Source organism: Daphnia pulicaria, chromosome 1 (assembly GCF_021234035.1).
Source record: "Daphnia pulicaria isolate SC F1-1A chromosome 1, SC_F0-13Bv2, whole genome shotgun sequence".
In the NCBI taxonomy this organism is placed as follows: Eukaryota; Metazoa; Arthropoda; class Branchiopoda; order Diplostraca; family Daphniidae; genus Daphnia; species Daphnia pulicaria.
Genome location: NC_060913.1, coordinates 34554127 through 34571243, shown reverse-complemented (window position 1 = coordinate 34571243; position 17117 = coordinate 34554127). Strand labels below are relative to the sequence as shown.

Sequence of the window (17117 nt, the reverse complement as noted above, 5' to 3'; positions counted from 1 at the left end):
AACCAATTGTAATAGATATAAAACAAGGTAAAATAAATGTCGATTGCTAGTAAGCTAAGCATAGTTTTTTATTACGCACAACACGCATGAAAATCAAGTGCAAAATTCTATGACCTATACTGATACCTATGCTGATACATTTAAAAACGGAATAAGAGTTATCATTCACAATCAGTTTAAATTATTTTGTGATGAAAACCACTACTATAAAAAAAACATTACATTTCAAATTGTATTTCCAATGGTTAGTTATTTGATTAGCCAGAAACAAAGGATAAGCTTACTGCATGTGATAATAGTTAAAAATCACTTACAAGAGTTTTTTTTCAAAATAATATATTAATTATATTATAGAATGAAGAGGAACATTATATAATAAATCACTGCTATTGATTACAATGCATTTTTTTGAGGGGATAACTACATAGGCGAAGCAATCTAAAAACAAATAACATGTTTCTATTATGCCATAATTTACAGATACAATCCCACACTCCAATCGAGTAATCAGAGATTCAAAAAACAGAATACTTTTTCCAAAACTGGAAAATGACGTTGAAAGGCGGTTCCAACACGAGAAATCCTATCCCAAAGCGAAATTTTTTCACATATCACATTTCATTATCTTTATTGAAATCACTCGATTTTAATAATAAGCTTCCCCAACGACAGTGTTTTACAAGAACAAGACAGTTTCCATTGGAATCAAAAATCATTTTGACATCATCATTCATACCTAAATAAACACCTTCAAGTTTCTCGTGGAGTTTAGCCAATGACCAAGGAACATTGTGATAGTTACTGTTTCTCCTCATAATTTTGTTGAATGGGGCATTCTGTGATTCATATACAAAACACCACGCAAAGCGTGTTGGACCAAATAATCTAATGTGGTTAAGGAATTGGATCAGCGAATGTAGTTTTGGGGTTTTGGATGACACCCCAACCCCCCCCCCCCGCCAGCATCCTTTAGGTAGAGTAAAACATTGTTCGTATTATGTCGTTCAATATTAATTGAATTAATTGAAACCTAGATCTTTCTTCTGTAAAAGACTAGCATTGAAGGGATGCAATGATTCCGAGTAAAATTAGGAAAGCGACATAGGGATTATCACTGTATACAAAATCGCATAAGATATGATCCCTAAACACATATCTACTGTGCATTTCTGATGAAGAAAAAGATTATTTTCTTAATTCCAGAACTTCATTCAGTCTTATGGGGGTGGAATGGTGTACGCTCAACCGCTTTTCATCGTGGAAATGTCGTAACTGACATCATCAATGTTTAGTTCATTTTCTGGATATAAATAAAGATTGTTAGGCACATCGGTTTAAAATACTTTCATTTGACGTATTCATGAGGTCGTGGAAAAAGAACTTTGTGGGTTCCAAATAACTGAGATGGGTGAGACAGCATATACCATTTACACCGAACTTGGTTGACAAAGTATCGCTAGTAACTTTGGATTCAAATACAATTTCAGGTGAAACCTTGTCTCTGATAATACATTGCGACTCGTGATGTATACTGTCAAGTTGGTCTTTCTCAATCATACAAATTCTACAAGGTAAGTTTGCAAGAACTACCCCTCTTTAAAACCAGCAACATGATTAGAGGCAGGGATATCTCTTGCAAAATATAACATAATCCTATACCACACTTCCTACACTCTTTCCGAACTGTTAAAGTAAAGCCTTAACGCAAACTAATCATGTGTTCTATAAAATGACGCAAGAAAGTATAGAATCCACGCTGTTTTAGTAAGTCACTACTTACAATGCCCAGCGATTGAATTGATCTTAAAGATGAACGAAATTTAAGTAGGACATTTCCCAGCCCAGTACAAAATAGAGACTTTGTGTTTCCCCTTCTTACTAACTAGAGGATTGGCTTATTCCGCTTCATCCATGTAGATTTGAAAACAGAAAACAGACCATTTCATTTCAATAAATAAAACATCTTGCTTAATTAATTTTTTTATTCTATAATCTGAATACGTATCACAGAAATCACAGGAATTTTTCTTAAAATTGTCTAAACTGTTCGAATCTACCTTGACTGACATAAATTGAGTAAACGATTCAAGAAATCCGATGATGTATCCATCTCAAATGCCTCGTTTTAGGCCAATTTCAGGATCTTGACACTAGTCATATGATGGATCTGATTTGTTTTTTTTAACTAGTTAAAAACTTCTTTGAACTGAAATCCCGGGCAACCGGTGGCATTCTATTCGTCAATTTACGGCATTAAGCTTTTCCTAAAAGAATATGAATAACAATTGTTTCTCATTAAATTATGTGAGCGTTAGTAATAAGCTATAAGATTACTGTGGATAATTTTAAGAAATCAAAGCTGAATTTTTAAGATACGCCTTCGATAAAAACCATGCATAGCATTAGATACTATGAACAGAACATCATATATGTCAGGAAGGATTTTTGTCTTCACACAAGCAAAATGTCTGCCTCTAAATTTTTATCATTTAGGTATGTTGATGGTGTCCAAGTTTCAGAAATCGATTCAATTGCTGCTTCATAATTTTACTGAGCACAAGTACCTTCAGTGATTTCAGTGTAAACATTACTACTTCAAGCAAAAAACGATTCTAAACAAAAAAACTTGGGGAGAGGTTAAACGATGAGCTGAGGTGTGTTTTTGGCCGTTTTGCTTTTACTATGCATGTTTAGTCTACCGTGTATCTTTCTCTTCGTTTTTTTGCCTAACTCTAGGCCCTATGATCTTCTTTGGCCGTCTTACAGCTTAACGAGCCCAGTTGATCTTGGGTCTCCTTCCCTCCTCTCTCCTGTCGGCCAGGTGAGAGTGAGTCAATTTTAGCGACCCTAATGTCTTCACGCCCATTCTCAAACACCTTCTCTTTCTACGCAACTAAGCCCCCTACTGCAACTGTGGGCATCGCTCTCTCTTCTGGTGGAGGTTGTATCGATGGCCGTCGGCTGGCGGCCTCCATGTTGCAACCAAACCAATTTGGCTCCTATATGACAAGAAAAGCTCGTGTATTTGCCAATCGACCAGTGTGCTGTAAAAAGGCACAGGTTCTCGCAGTAATTATGTTCCTTACTCACGTATCTCAGTCGTGAAGTATTTTATTCTCTTGTGAAGCTCATGCACTGATGTTCCTATATCATACCTTATGCTGTATTCTTTATGTAGACTTATACCTTACATTGTATCCCATTCCCAAAAGTTTTTTTTCGACCAGGTAATATATCCAAATGGAGTATGAAGATGTAGTTGTAGTACATTAGATTATATCATCCATCTTAGACTGAGAGCCATTGAGGGAAGACCCTGTTGAATTAGGCTACTACAGTCAGACCTTCCAAATATTCAAGGGGAGTCGATTCAGGATGAGCCGGATGATGCTGAATCAGCCGATGATGTTGGTGAGGAGTGAAGAACAGCTTTCCAGGTGTTGGCTCTGGGGAGCCTTGCATGACGTGAGAAAAGGTGTTGTATCTCCACCCCGACGAGGCTCAAGGGTTTTTGTCGGAAGGAGTCCAGATTAAAATGTCTGGCTATTCCGGGCGATCCTTGGGAAGCTCACACGGATCGTTTCCCTGTTGGTGACGAAGAGGACTATGAACGGACCAATATGACAGATTTTGTTCTTCTTTAAGTAAAGTGGAAAATGCGTTTGGTGGTTGTTCATTTACCCTTTCTAGAGAGAGGGACTGTTGACCGTAGTAGGGCCCTTGAGGCTGGAGCAGGTCTTGGATTACCTTGGTAATCGTGAGATCTCGGCTCGGGGCTTTATTGAAAGTCTTCGTGCTAATGGTGGGTTTTATAATATCAAATTCTCAGTGGACACGCGATCACGGCGTGCATGAAATCAGGACAGTCCTGGCCAGAAGACTTGCGGGTCCGGCTGTTTCACTTGGTTTTGAAATGACCACTTGGGCGTCCAGGGACCGTTCTCTGACGGCACCGGTGGTTCTGGAAGTAACGGTCCCGGAGGGTGATGTGGGGGCAGAGGCAAAGGAATTTTTTAAATAATATTTCTACGTCCAATTTTCTTTAATTACTGTATTAATGTCATTAATTAATTTCCTTTTTTTTAATTTCTTCTCATTCTTCCTCCTAATTTGTGTGTGCGTGTTCGGTAGTGAGTTTGTATGTTGTGAAACGTTTGTTTTTCCAAACTTTTACTTGATTAACCGTTTCGCCCCAATTCTGATTTTGTTTAAGAAGTGAGAAGTGGGGATGATAAATATAGTTAATATATAAAGGTTGTAAAGTTTATATGTTGGTTTTTTTTCAAGTTATTTATAAAATATAAAGTTAGGATTGGTTTGACAACTCACAGCGTTGTCATGTCCGGCATGGAGAGTTGAATAGAGCTGTTTATGTTAAAAAGTGAAAAAAGATGAAGATTATTAGTAGAAGAGTTAGTGGGGATGATGAATAATATAATTTTGTAAAGACTGTATAGTTTATATAATATTTCAAAGACAAGTCGCAGCGTGGTCTTTCACAGCTCGGCAAGGATTACAATAGGTGAGGAGAAAAATAGTAATTCTGAAGACTCGGTCAAATAAATTAATTGAGGAGATGAAAAACAAATATAAGGTTGTTGTGACGGAGGAGCACAAAAAGAATGGAGTCTTTCCTTGGAACAATTCCGTTGGTACAGAGTATACATTATTTTTAGATTGTCATTCACTTAATATTGTTATCTATTTTAGATTCTGTCTCGAATTAGTCACTTTCAGGCTGTGGATGCTAGAACAGAGATTTAGCAAAGCAGTAATTCAAAAAGAAAAGGAAATGGTCACATTCATTGAGAATATGTGTAACGTTCGAAGAAACTTAGAGAAAGATATTCAAAAAAATCAAGGATCAAATTAGTATGTTATGAGTCTTCAATTTAATTTAGTGCGGTTTCTTAAGCAACTAATTGACTGATTACGGTCACTGTTAACGCAGAGAATCTATAGTTTCACCGAGGACAAATTGTTCTTAGAAAACTCGAAATTGCACGATGGAGTAAAATTTTGGCTGACGCGACTATGCTGTTCGATATTGAAGCCGACTTTTTGGATGAAGACACTTTCACCTTCGATATTGAAAATGCCATCGAAGACCTTCTATTAGATAACATAATTATTCAAGAGGATGGTGACAAGGAAAATAAAGCATTAGAAGAAGATAGTGAAGAGGAGACTATTACTGATTATCAGGATTAGAGCGACGAAGATAATCCGATTACGAAGACTACTCTGACGAGGACAATGAAGGCAAAAATTATTGGGTCATGGACGTTCAGGCCCCGGCGTTCAGGCCCCGGCTTTCAGGCGTGTTGGCGGTGATTCTGGAAGGAGCTGCCGCCGTTTTTTTTTGTGTGTGTTTGCCCGTGTCTTTCGTTGTGTGTGTGTGTGTGTGTGAAATTTACACGTGTTTGGAATATATCTACACTCACATCTTTTTTTTTGTTTTATGGTTAGTTACTATGACTCCCGGGTGGCACCGGGAGTCTTTTTTGTGGAGAGTGTTATCACTCAGTTGTTTTGTTGTTACTCCCGGGTGGGCACCGGGAGTATTTTTTGTGGAGATTGTTATCACTCACTTATTTTTTTTTTGTCTTAGTGTATTATATAATTGAATCGTATTTGTATTTGAATTATAACTTCTCCCATTCCTCCGACTTAATCCGATAAGGCAAAAATTATTATTCGTCGTTTAAAATGCTCTTGTGTATTGCGTATTGCGATTACTTTTTCTAGCGAACAGACGTGTACGACAACTGCTCCGCAGAGAGATTTTTAGATTAGTTGTCCCAAGTGTTTCTTTTGTTGTTTTGATTGTTGTTTTTTTATCATGGACGAGGTTACGGTGGATGGATAAAATTTTACGAAGATCCCAAGGATGGATGGCCAGTGTGACTTTTATTTGAGTGATGGCCCAGTTTTCAATAAGAGGGTGGAAAGCGTGAGCGGAGTTAAGACACGTGGCTTATTTTGTGCATATGATGTAGTTAACCTCACAGCATGTTGGAAACGAAAGACGTCCCCAACGGCCGACGACGAGATCCAGCCGGACAACCAGGATTCCAGCCCATTTACGGGAATACGATCTTCGGGGCCCTCGATAGGTGACCCCTTGTCACCCGCCTGATTGTATTAATTCTTTGTGCCCTTTCCCCCCCCCCTAGTGTCACTGTAATATTCTGGAGGGGGTCGGGCCCTCTTTGTCTACAATTATCTATTCAACGAGTCAGTCGAAATACAGTCAGCGTTCGCAATCTCAAAACTAGTGTCATCAACTTTATTCTTTACAACTCGATTCGGTAAGGTAAATTAAGACACGATTCCCTTCCGAACACAGCAGATGGAGAACGGGTGGGGAGGGCGGGTTTAACCCGTTTTAAGCGCCGACCTGATGGCCCGCATGATCACGTGGTCTTGGAGGCAGTTCTTAGTCTTCATCAGCTGTTCCGAGCCACGAAGATTGCTATGCTCCATCTCAAGAGCATTGGGGTGTACCAGAAGGTTGAGAGGGCCAAAGTTTTTTATATGATGGGTAAATTGTAGGTTCTTTATGGATTGAACGATGAGTTCAAATTTGATTTGGTATTGAAAGATGGGGATTGGGCCAACCGAACATTGCGGAAAGAAGAGACAAAGGACTCTCCTTGGTTCAAATCGGAGAGTCTTGCGTCAGAATTTGGGAAGGAATGTCTCAGGAGACCCGGTTTTGGAGATCTTGTGGAGAGACTCTTAGAGGAGGCCGGTGCTCCCCAAGGGGGGGCTGCAACCAATGTTCAGCCAGGGTTGGACCCCAGGTTCAAAGTGATTCGCGATTTTATTGGTGAGCAGGCCTGGAAGATGGGGCATACATTTGTGAATTCAAAAGTAACGATGAAGACCAAAGATACCGTTACCTTCACTGTCCATTTGAATCCCAAGTAAAAATGAGGATGGGGAGGATATAGGAAGTGACGAGTTAGGTGTAAAGAAGGTAGGCCAGAAGGATTGGAATGGATTGCTTTGGAATGGATGGCCATTTGAATTTGAGAGCTCGACAGAACAAGACATGGAATCCTCGCACTTCATTGATGAATTTTTGGATATGCTGGAAAGGAATTTAGATCATTTTTCTGAATTTATAGATTTTCTGGGTGATGTTGATCCTGCGTTTAACGGAATAGGAGCACAATCTCCTGATGACGATGTGAAATTTCTGGAGGAGATTATAGATTTTACAAGAGAAGGTGAAAAAAACGTATCTAATTTTTTATTCCACCGTATGATTTTGTTTAATAAAATATTTTTTGTTTCTTTTTGTTAATTATAGATGATTTTGATGTAGTAGACATATCGTTTGATGTCGATGAGGATTCAACAACAACTCCAGGCTGCTAAAATGTCCATTCTGCTGGAATGGCGTAATTAACTTAATGTTTTCAGCGAAATAAACAAGCTTCCGTCTACAAGCTAAGCCGAAACGAGACTATCCTTCTTTTGGCCCGCTGCTTCCAATGGCTTGTGAGCTGCATGCCATCTGGCGGTCACGGAAGGAAGGGCACAATAACACATATGCTACCACGATATAGAGTTGGCTAAAGTCCGAAGTTGCCAAGCCATTACATAAAACAAATTCCATTCTATGAAGGGACACGACAAACGGGACTAAATTGGACAAAACTACACATAACCACAAATTTCAGGTTATTTTCTAACCCCCAGATCAAGTACAAAACTAAGATGATTTGAAAAGGATAATTGGATAATGAAAAATTTATGGTAAATCAAAATGCCACGAGCCGGAGATTTCTCTATTATCCGAAATACATAATAAAAGTAAGTTTCCTCTCTGTCCTAATACGATTCTCGTCTTGCCTATCGTCTCTCGTCGATGCCGAAGGTGTTCTTTTGAGTGCGTTTGCACCATTTTAGCGAATTTCAGAAGCCCCCAAATTAATATTTATTTCTTAAAAAACTTCACAGCTGCAAAAGTACTGCATTTTCACATTTATTTTTGCAAATAAATATTTATGAATTACATTATTTTATTAATAAAATTGCATGTCTTGACTATTATAAAAGGTTCCTCTCAATGGCAAAATTTGTGTTCCTAACCCGATCAGCCTAGTACTTCTGTTGAAGTCGTTGGCGACACAAAAAGAAGTGAAGTTGGTTGACGGGATAGTGGAAGCCGCAGCTGTTGCCAGGGGTGAGGAAGTTGCCCATCGCTGCCTGCGCTCTTGTGGCTGTGCACTCCGCCCCTTGTAGTATTTTACTTGAACCCATTTTATATTGCTTTGAAATTAAGTGCACTTAGCACAAGAATCCAACAAGAATTGGATGATGAGGACGACGAAAAAATGATTTCCGATGATCCTAGTGGTTTAATAAGTGTTTTAGAAACATTGCGTAATCGATATGAGAAATTGCGTAGGGCTATTGATCTGCCTATTCTTTCTGAGCATTGTGAAAAACTCAAGTTTTTACTTCAGAATATGTATCAACTTCATCATAAACTAAGCAAAAGTTTCTTTTCAATCACAAATATTGATTATTTACGCTTTGTTATTAATTAAATTTGCAGTGTCTTGTCTTTAATAGAGATAATACCCCGTTGGAAAAAATTGCACCCCGAGCAGCTTAGTCCTTCTGTTGAAGTCACTGGCGAAGAGCTGGCGACACAAAAAGAAGTGAAGTTGGTTCACGGGAGAGATAGTGGAAGCCGCAGCTGTTGCCCGGGGAGAGGAAAATGCCCAACATTGCTGCCTGCGCTCCTGCGGCTATGCACTCCGCCCTGGTAGCATTTTTCTTCAACCCATTTTCTATTTTTTTCATATCTACTGCTGGCAGCGTTTTCGCCAGCAATTTAGGTGCGGAGGCAGCTCCAAGAGGAAAATTTTTTAAAAGTCGTCCTTTAAAGGTTTCTTTCAATCTATTTCACATAAACATTTATGTACTGCTTGTCTGCTTGATTTATTTAAAGCATATCACATTTCTTGCCAGTTAAATTGACTCCACTCCGTGTGCAACCTATGCGGTCTGTCCGTAATCCTATAATATACCATTCTACCACCATCGATTCTCCCAAGAAACACGAAAACCTTTTGCTTCCCCAAATTAGAAATAGGAGGGGGGAGTCAAGATGTAAAATCACCGTCAACTCTGAGGAGGATTGAAGGCGTGAAGGTAAAAAAAATTGTTCCATTTAATCGCACATGAATTATATTTGTCTAAATGGTACGTTTGTTTTCTAAACAGGGGCCTTTATATGCACGAGTTTTGCACGAGCACGATTTTCAATTTTTTTACATTCAAATTTCTACTATCTACCGCTGGATTCGTTTTCGCCAGCAATTTAGGTCTGGTGATTTTTAAGATCGAGTGAATTTCAGAGGCAGCAAAAGTAAAAAAAAAAAAATCTTCCAGAAACTTCACAGCTGCAATAGTACTGCATTCACAAATATATATTTGCACATAAATGTTTATGAACTACGTGATTTTATTAATAAAATTCGCATGTTTGCTGAAGAAAAATGAAAAAAAAACTGTCAAACTTCTAGGTATTTAAATTGTAGTACTTCATAGGTAATGTAAATTGTGTACTTCATAAATTTGGAAACAGGCAAGGGAAAAGGAAAACAAAGAGGATAAGGCTTGGAGATATTAATACAAATACAAGTGAAAGATCTCCATCCCAAATACACCAGAAGTGACGGAAACTACCAAAGTGGTTGAAGCTGCTTTCTTCTTTAAGTCTTCAAAGAAGACTTTCATTAAACGTTCCCGCCAATGGCAAAATTTGCGCTTCAAACCCAATCAGCCTAGTCCTTCTGTTGAAGTCGCTGGTGAAGAGCTGGCGAAACAAAAAGAAGTGAAGTTGGCTGACGCGAATGTAAAAGCCGTAGCTGTTGCTAGCGGCGCGGAGGCAGCAGCAGCTCCGGCTCCGACTCCAGCTCCGTCTCCGGCTCCAACTCCGGCTCCGGCTCCGGCTCCAGCTCCGGCTCCGACTCCAGCTCCGGCTCTCTCTCTCGCGGTTGCATCTCCCCAAAGAGAACGCAAAAAAAGAATTTTTAAAAGTCGTCGTTCAAAAAGTACTGTTCCTTTGAACTTATTTTACATTATCATTGATGTAGTGTAATTTAATGCAAGTCACATATTTTGCCATTCATATTGATTCTAGCACGCATTGTTCCAGTCATGCGGTGTTTCTGTAAATTTTATCCCTATCACCAACGCCATCCTGCCTGTTTACGTTCTGCCGGTCGCCGTTCTGCCCTTCACCGTTCTGCCCGTCGCAGTCCTCATATTATACTAAATTCTACCGCCATGGAATCTGGCAAGGAACCAGAACCTCTTCAAGTTTCCCAAATTATAAAAAGGAAGGGGGGATCGCAGCACTAATAACATCACCGTCAACACTGAGGAGGATTGAAGGCGTGAAGGCAAAAAAATTCAGTCGAGTTCAATCAGAGTTCCATGATATCCAAGAGTTTCACTAGCACGAGTTTCCGTTACCATATTTAGTTCAAATTTCTACCATCCTCCGTTTTCCCCAGTTTCCTCCAATACTGAGGAAGAAGGTTCGAGGTGCTCTTGCTCGGAGACGATTTGCGTTCATAAAGTAATCATTTAAAGCATGGCCTACTTTAGTTAACGGCCTAGAGGCTGGCTATCCCTCCTACACCTTTTCTTTATCATATAGGTTAAGAAAGAAGCGGAAGGATTCAGGGTAACAGTAGTCATAAGATCCGATCGTGTCATGGTGCCATGCGGCGATGGACAAATTTTGGTAAGCGAAGATATAAAAAAGGCAAAAAGTACTTACGAAAAGGTACATACGTAATGTGGGTCAATACCATGTGGCCAACATATGAACAGAATTGTTCGCTACCTGTCGTTCAAGACTTCCAGTCCGCTCTATCAAGATCCAGCGCTGCCTTACAAGAAAAGTAAGCCATTTTGCGGTAAACATCCTATGCCCTGAAGGACCCGCAGCCTCAGGAAATGAACGAAAACTGGTGGGTGCCACCAGCGATTCGATTCCGCTCAGCGATGATCATAATCTATACCAGCCCCGACTGCTTGATTTATTTAAAGCATTTCACATGTCTTGCCATTATTGGTGAATCCAAATTTAGTTTCTCAACCTCTGTGGCATTGCCGTCGAGTGAATCGTCTTTCCGGTCACGGTCCTGCCAATCCCATTGCTCCACGTTTTCAGACCCACCGTTCTTCCGAAGTTACCAGTGATCTAGAATCACCTTCGACATCCCCAGTGGGAAAACCACAGTATCCCCGCAAAAAATGAGGAGGATTGAAGGCATGAAGGTAATAAATATGTGTCTAACTGGTACGTTTTAGTTTCTTAGCAGGGTCCCATTATATGCACGGGTTTCACACGAGAATGAGTTTCAATTTTCATTTTCAATTCAAATGTTGGGAATAAATCCCAACAACCAACGACGACGAGATCCGGACGCCACGTATCAACACCGGCGCACTTGCGCGATTACTGCCTAGGGGGCCCCAGCTAGGTGGCCCCAACACAACTCATTATTTCCCTACCTTCAATTGTTTACGCCCATCAAAATTTGCTGTATAATCGTCAGTGTGTAAGAATATACGAGAGAGAAAGGACACAGTTGTTTGTGTCTAGTTTACTTTTTCTACATTAAAACTGTAAGTACAGGCTTGACACGCCAAACATCTTTATTATAGTTTTAACATGGTCCTTTCAACGGTTGTTTAAATAAGTGAAACACCGTGTCCTCCCTCTTCAAGCAACACACTCAAAAATAAAACTGTGAAGCCGGTTGGGGCTACACAACACAAGACCCCCCAAACGTCTAATTTTGTTCCCCTTTTTGTCAAAATTTGTCCAAGTTAATTTAAATTGTAAGAACAAAAATCGTCGAGTAGGAGGGGGAGGGAACCTATACCCAAAAATTTATTAAGTCCTTCTAAAATTTTCTCGCCTTTCATTGTCGGGCTAGCCTGAGGGGGCGGCCATTAGCCACGCCGACTCAACCATTGGCCTACAGATCGACCTAAGCCAAAAAATCGTGAACTCTTCTTTTTTTCTGTCTGTTCATGTGTTGTCTTCCCGTGTCCGTTTTCTCTCGCTCTTGTTGATTTGAATTAGAAATAACATTCTTTTTTCTCTGTCTCATCAAACTATAGAGGAGCCGAAAGGTCTCCAAAACCTAAATCAACATAGGCAAACGGAGCCAACGGATCAAGAGTGCGCAGTTGCGCCGGGAAGGGCTGCTGCCAGCCTGGGTGGAACCACCACCTCGTCCACCACCGCGGGAGCCGATCCCGGACGAAAAACTCCCACCCGGTGCCCTTGCACCTCACTTGCAGCCGATCTTGGAAATAGCAAGAAGGGTGCTCAACGCGGAGCAGCTAGCAGACGCGATCCGCCCAAGATTCTACGGCGACCGTCGCTACCGGCCAGACCAGGAACCGGCCCCACAACCCATTCCACCGCCTGCTCAGGCCCTATTGCCGGACGTGATTGAGGAGCCGGATCCAGCAGCAGAGCCAATCCAGGCCCCGCTGCCCGACATCGTACAATGTCAAGAATCCCCAGTGGGAAAACCACAGTATCACCGCAAAAAATGAGGAGGATTGAAGGCATGAAGGTTATAAATATTTGTCTAACTGGTACGTTTTAGTTTCTTAGCAGGGTCCCATTATATGCACGGGTTTCACACGAGAATGAGTTTCAATTTTCATTTTCAATTCAAATACTAAAAAGGAGAGTTTTATTTATAAATGGGAAATTTGTTGTAAAAGAAAGAGATTTAACCAAATGAAAGAAAAAAATTTAATTTTTTGTTGGATATGCAATTTGCAATGCAATTGCATTGGATATCTAGAATATAGAGAACACTTTCATGGAAAGATCCCACAATTATTTTAATTTACATTTATTCATCTTGAATTTAACTTGCAGAAAAAATAGATCGACTTGTAGAACTGAAGAACAGCCCTCTTGGCTCGGTATACCCCAAGGAAGTGGGAGACGACCACTGACTTACCGGGCCCCATTTCTCCAAGTAAGCCCTCCAGCGTTAAACAGGGACAATGCACTGTGACATCTAGGAGTAAAATATGAACACACGATGGGAAAAATAGAAGCTGCGGGAAATACAAGTTTCAAAAATCGGTGATCTTGCAGCACACGCTTTGTTATGAAGGAATATATATATATAAATTGTGTAAATGCTGTAACACGTATATCATTTTTTTCCTACAAAAAACTGGGCATTAAAATGAAAATGAAATAGGTTTGCAACCAACATAAATAGGATACATAGATATATTTCTAGCATATTAAGTATTTTTCCCCCAAAAGGGAATTTGGTGAAAATCGGAAAAATACGCATTGTAAGCATTCTAGGCAGTCTGGAATGCTGAAAAGGGCGTTTTTTCCGATTTTCGGTAAGTTTTATTGTTTCTTGGTCCGGAAAGTAAATAATTTTCTTTAGCCTATAGCCTTTTTTTCTAAAAAAAAAAGATTTGAATTTATCTTACCAACCACTAGATGGTTTCGGACAGAAAAATCACTGTCCGAGTTTCTGTGCAAGATACTGTACATATATCCCTTTATACACTTTTGTCCATCCACACAGTGGTTTGAATAAACGCAATGGCTTGTATTCATGCCCAGCCTTAAACCCACTGTGACTTTGGTCCACGCAATGGCTGTTGTCCACGCCTTTACCCCACAACGGCTACCTATGTTCTCAACGTCATTGCTGGTCCAATTAGCTTTTTCTCATACGACCAAGAGTCTATAACATGTTTTCTTCACGCCAGGACGAAGTTACACTACATGGGGAGACCGGGGTCATTTTGTACGGGGAAAGATGCTCTTTCCTGATTTATTTAATTAAAATCCAAATTGAACTGATTTTGAGATAGCCAAATCGAAAAGTTTTATAATAAGCAGGTTTTCACTAGTTATTGATGGTTTATTGCTAAAACTGTGGATTTGCAGGTGGATAAACTAATTTTTGACTAACAAAGTAACTTTTTTCAGCAATAATAATTTTTCTCTCACGTATTTCGTTATTAACTAATATTTATATTGTTTTGCAAAAAGAAAGCTTATTATCTTGGCTAAAATTTAAGTGTTTTGGTTTGTAAAATAAAGTTTATTTATTATTTCATTTTAAATTAAGAATATGGATACCTACCCGTGGGGTAGGTAGGCCATTTATTTTCAGGGCAAGTTGTCCCATTTACTTAACATTGTCTGCTAGCTGGGGTAAGTTGGCCCATTATTTTCTTCAGCTTCTTTTTCTCTTGACGGCCAACTTTCCCGTAGTAGCGGTGGCAATTGTCCCTAAAAGTGAAGTGATAAATCACTCATTATCACTGTTTATGAGTAATTTTATCGTATATTTTTCGACGCCACATTTTAGCTAAGTTAATAAGCTTTCATTATTTTAAAATATTTCACCATTCTGGTAAAAATTACGGAGTGCAGGACCGGGTGTGTAAAAAGTGAGCCAACTAACCCCGGTCACGCCGTGGTCCCCGGCTCCCCGCATAACATGATCCATACTTACGCCTGTTGGCCACAATTCTTAAAGGACTTAAACCGTACTCTATATAGAATCGACACTGTAATAAGTTTTAGGCAATTTATAAGGCAAAAATTTCAAAAAATTGTTTAAATCATAATCATAAATTTTTTTTAAAGAACATCATTCATACAAAAACATTCAAACTATACAATATGATAAACAAAAGAATAATGAACATTTTTTAGCTTTCAAAATAATTTTATTTACGTAAATTTATTACATTATACTAATTTTTCCAAGTTTTACATTTTCTATTGCATTTTTTAAACAGTGAATATTAATATATTTGGGGAGGATTTTTAATATACATAAAAATTACTACAAAGAACAAGCTCATAAAAAATATCGTGATGCAATTTGTTACCGGTTGAAAATTATCTCGACTCCACTATAGCTCTAACTTTGTTGGGTCATAATTAACGTTAAAATTGAAAGTTTCTTTTTATCACTACTAGATGGCACCATCTCCATGACATTCATCGTGTTTTCCCGTGAACCCTAGGTCCGTCCCTAAACCCGTCCCAAAGAAAAAATTCTTAAACGGCCTCTTAGCGACTTAGAGGGATTTTTTTCCTTGTCCCATGACAAATAATAAAAAAAAAAAACATAAATCTTTACTTCGTTTTAAAGTCATGTCATAGCGTTCTAGATGCTTAAAAAAATTTAACTACGACTTTCAGCAATAAATTTATCAAAATCAATTTCAAACCGCATTAATTGCGATTTTTTTCCACAAATGCACTAAGTGAAACCAATAACGTTCTTACACTTAACAAGGAGTTACCGAAAAAACGACTTTATTTATGGATTAATATTACATTTATGGATTAATATTACCGGTTCAATTCCGGACTTTGCATGGCAACGTTTAATTCAACTATCGTCTGCTTTCGTTGTTAACCCAAACGCTAACGAACGTTACATTGTTTACAAAATATACAAGAGCTTCTCGCGTAATCTTTCTTTCATTCCCGTTTGTCAATTAAAACATGGCCAAACTAAGTCCTGATACCAAACGAAAGTTAACCTCGGTCGTGAATGTGGGGAAGACGATATTTCATTGGGGCTTCATCCCTACCGTCATTTATTTAGGTAAATTGGAAATGGCATTCTGCGTTTCGCTTGTAACGTCCTGTCAATTCTTACCACCTCAATCTTTAATGTTGTATTTAATTAATTTTTTTTACAGGATTTCGACAAGGAACTGACCCTGGCATGCCACCCATCACTGTTCTGAGGTTAGCGTATAATTTTGATAAGGTTTTATACTGGTGATAACTTAGCTTCATTCATTTTTTTATTTACAGTTTGCTGTGGCAGTGATGCTGTGTTTGTAATGTGTATTCATGTCAAGGCTTGTAATACAATTCTTGTTTAGGAATGGTTAACTTCAACATTATTCAACTTCAACTTCAACATGAAAGTGATGAGTCTTTATGTTGGACGCCTACTCTCTCTCTCCCTTCTGCAGTTCCTCTTGTGACCACCTTTTTTCCAATGCTCTTGTTGGCAGATAGTAGTGCAGTATGAAACATTGACACAGCAATGATAAATCCCTTCAGATCCACATAGATTGGAACACTAAAATTCAATTTAAAAATTAACAGACAGCTCGAAACAAATGAAACTATTATTTCTTACCCAAACTTTGGTTTTAGTTTTAGCAATATCTTCAGCATGATTGCCCATCAGAATACGAATCTCGGAAGCTTGACTTTCTTTAAGAGTTTCAACTTCTTGCTGTTGATTTCGAATCGCAGAAGCGAGGCTTTCTTTAAGAGCTTCGATTTCTTTCTGTTGACTCTTAATTCGTTGTTCGTGTGCATCAATCTTTTGATTTTTGCTGTCAGTATCCTTCTGTAGTTTGGTTTAGTTTTTTGAGCGGTTTAAACGTCTACCACACATGACAATAAAATACACATTAATTAACGCAACTTTGTTTTTTTCGCGACGGAAAACTAGCCGTCTTCAACACAACGGTTGCTTAAACGAACTGCTTGTACGAACAAATTATAGAAAACTGCATAATTTAATCCTTCTTCAACAATCAACATACTGTCGAGGAGTGGAGTGATGACCAGTTGTTTTTGTTTTGTACTATTTAGACACAACCAATCATACACCACATATAGGCAGGCTACTTACTTGCGCATTGACTCCATCTCAAATCAATAGTAATTGAAGGTTAAATTTAAGTTTAAATAAATAAAAATTTTAGCAGAGCGTGGTTTCGATCCACGGACCTCTGGGTTATGGGCCCAGCACGCTTCCGCTGCGCCACTCTGCTTAATAATCGAAATTGGCGCAGATAAATATTGTTGTCTACTGATGGTTTGTTCGTACCTTTATTTGTTGACCGACGATTTTGTAAAAAAAACTGCCAATAACAGTTTACTTAAAAAAAAAACATTAACAGCCCAAGAGAGATTGGTAAAAATTCCTTGCAAAATGAAATTTCTCTATAGCTTAACTTCTTTTGTAAATTTAGAAGGGAATCGCCCATCATTTCAGAAAAATTGTTTTTTCGAAGTT

General features: G+C 38.9%; 1 protein-coding gene, 1 long non-coding RNA gene and 1 other non-coding gene across 4 annotated transcripts in view; 1 reads left to right on the top strand and 2 right to left on the bottom strand.

The window, feature by feature from the left end:
- Window positions 1–17117, bottom strand: part of LOC124320546 — a 467022-nt gene that overhangs the window by 37208 nt on the left and 412697 nt on the right. The window lies entirely within an intron of this gene.
- Window positions 15477–15966, top strand: LOC124320565. Its single transcript, XR_006913979.1, has 3 exons — window positions 15477–15677; window positions 15775–15823; window positions 15893–15966. It is a non-coding gene; the product is annotated as an uncharacterized LOC124320565 (long non-coding RNA).
- Window positions 16801–16872, bottom strand: Trnam-cau. The gene has a single exon. It is a non-coding gene; the product is annotated as a tRNA-Met (tRNA).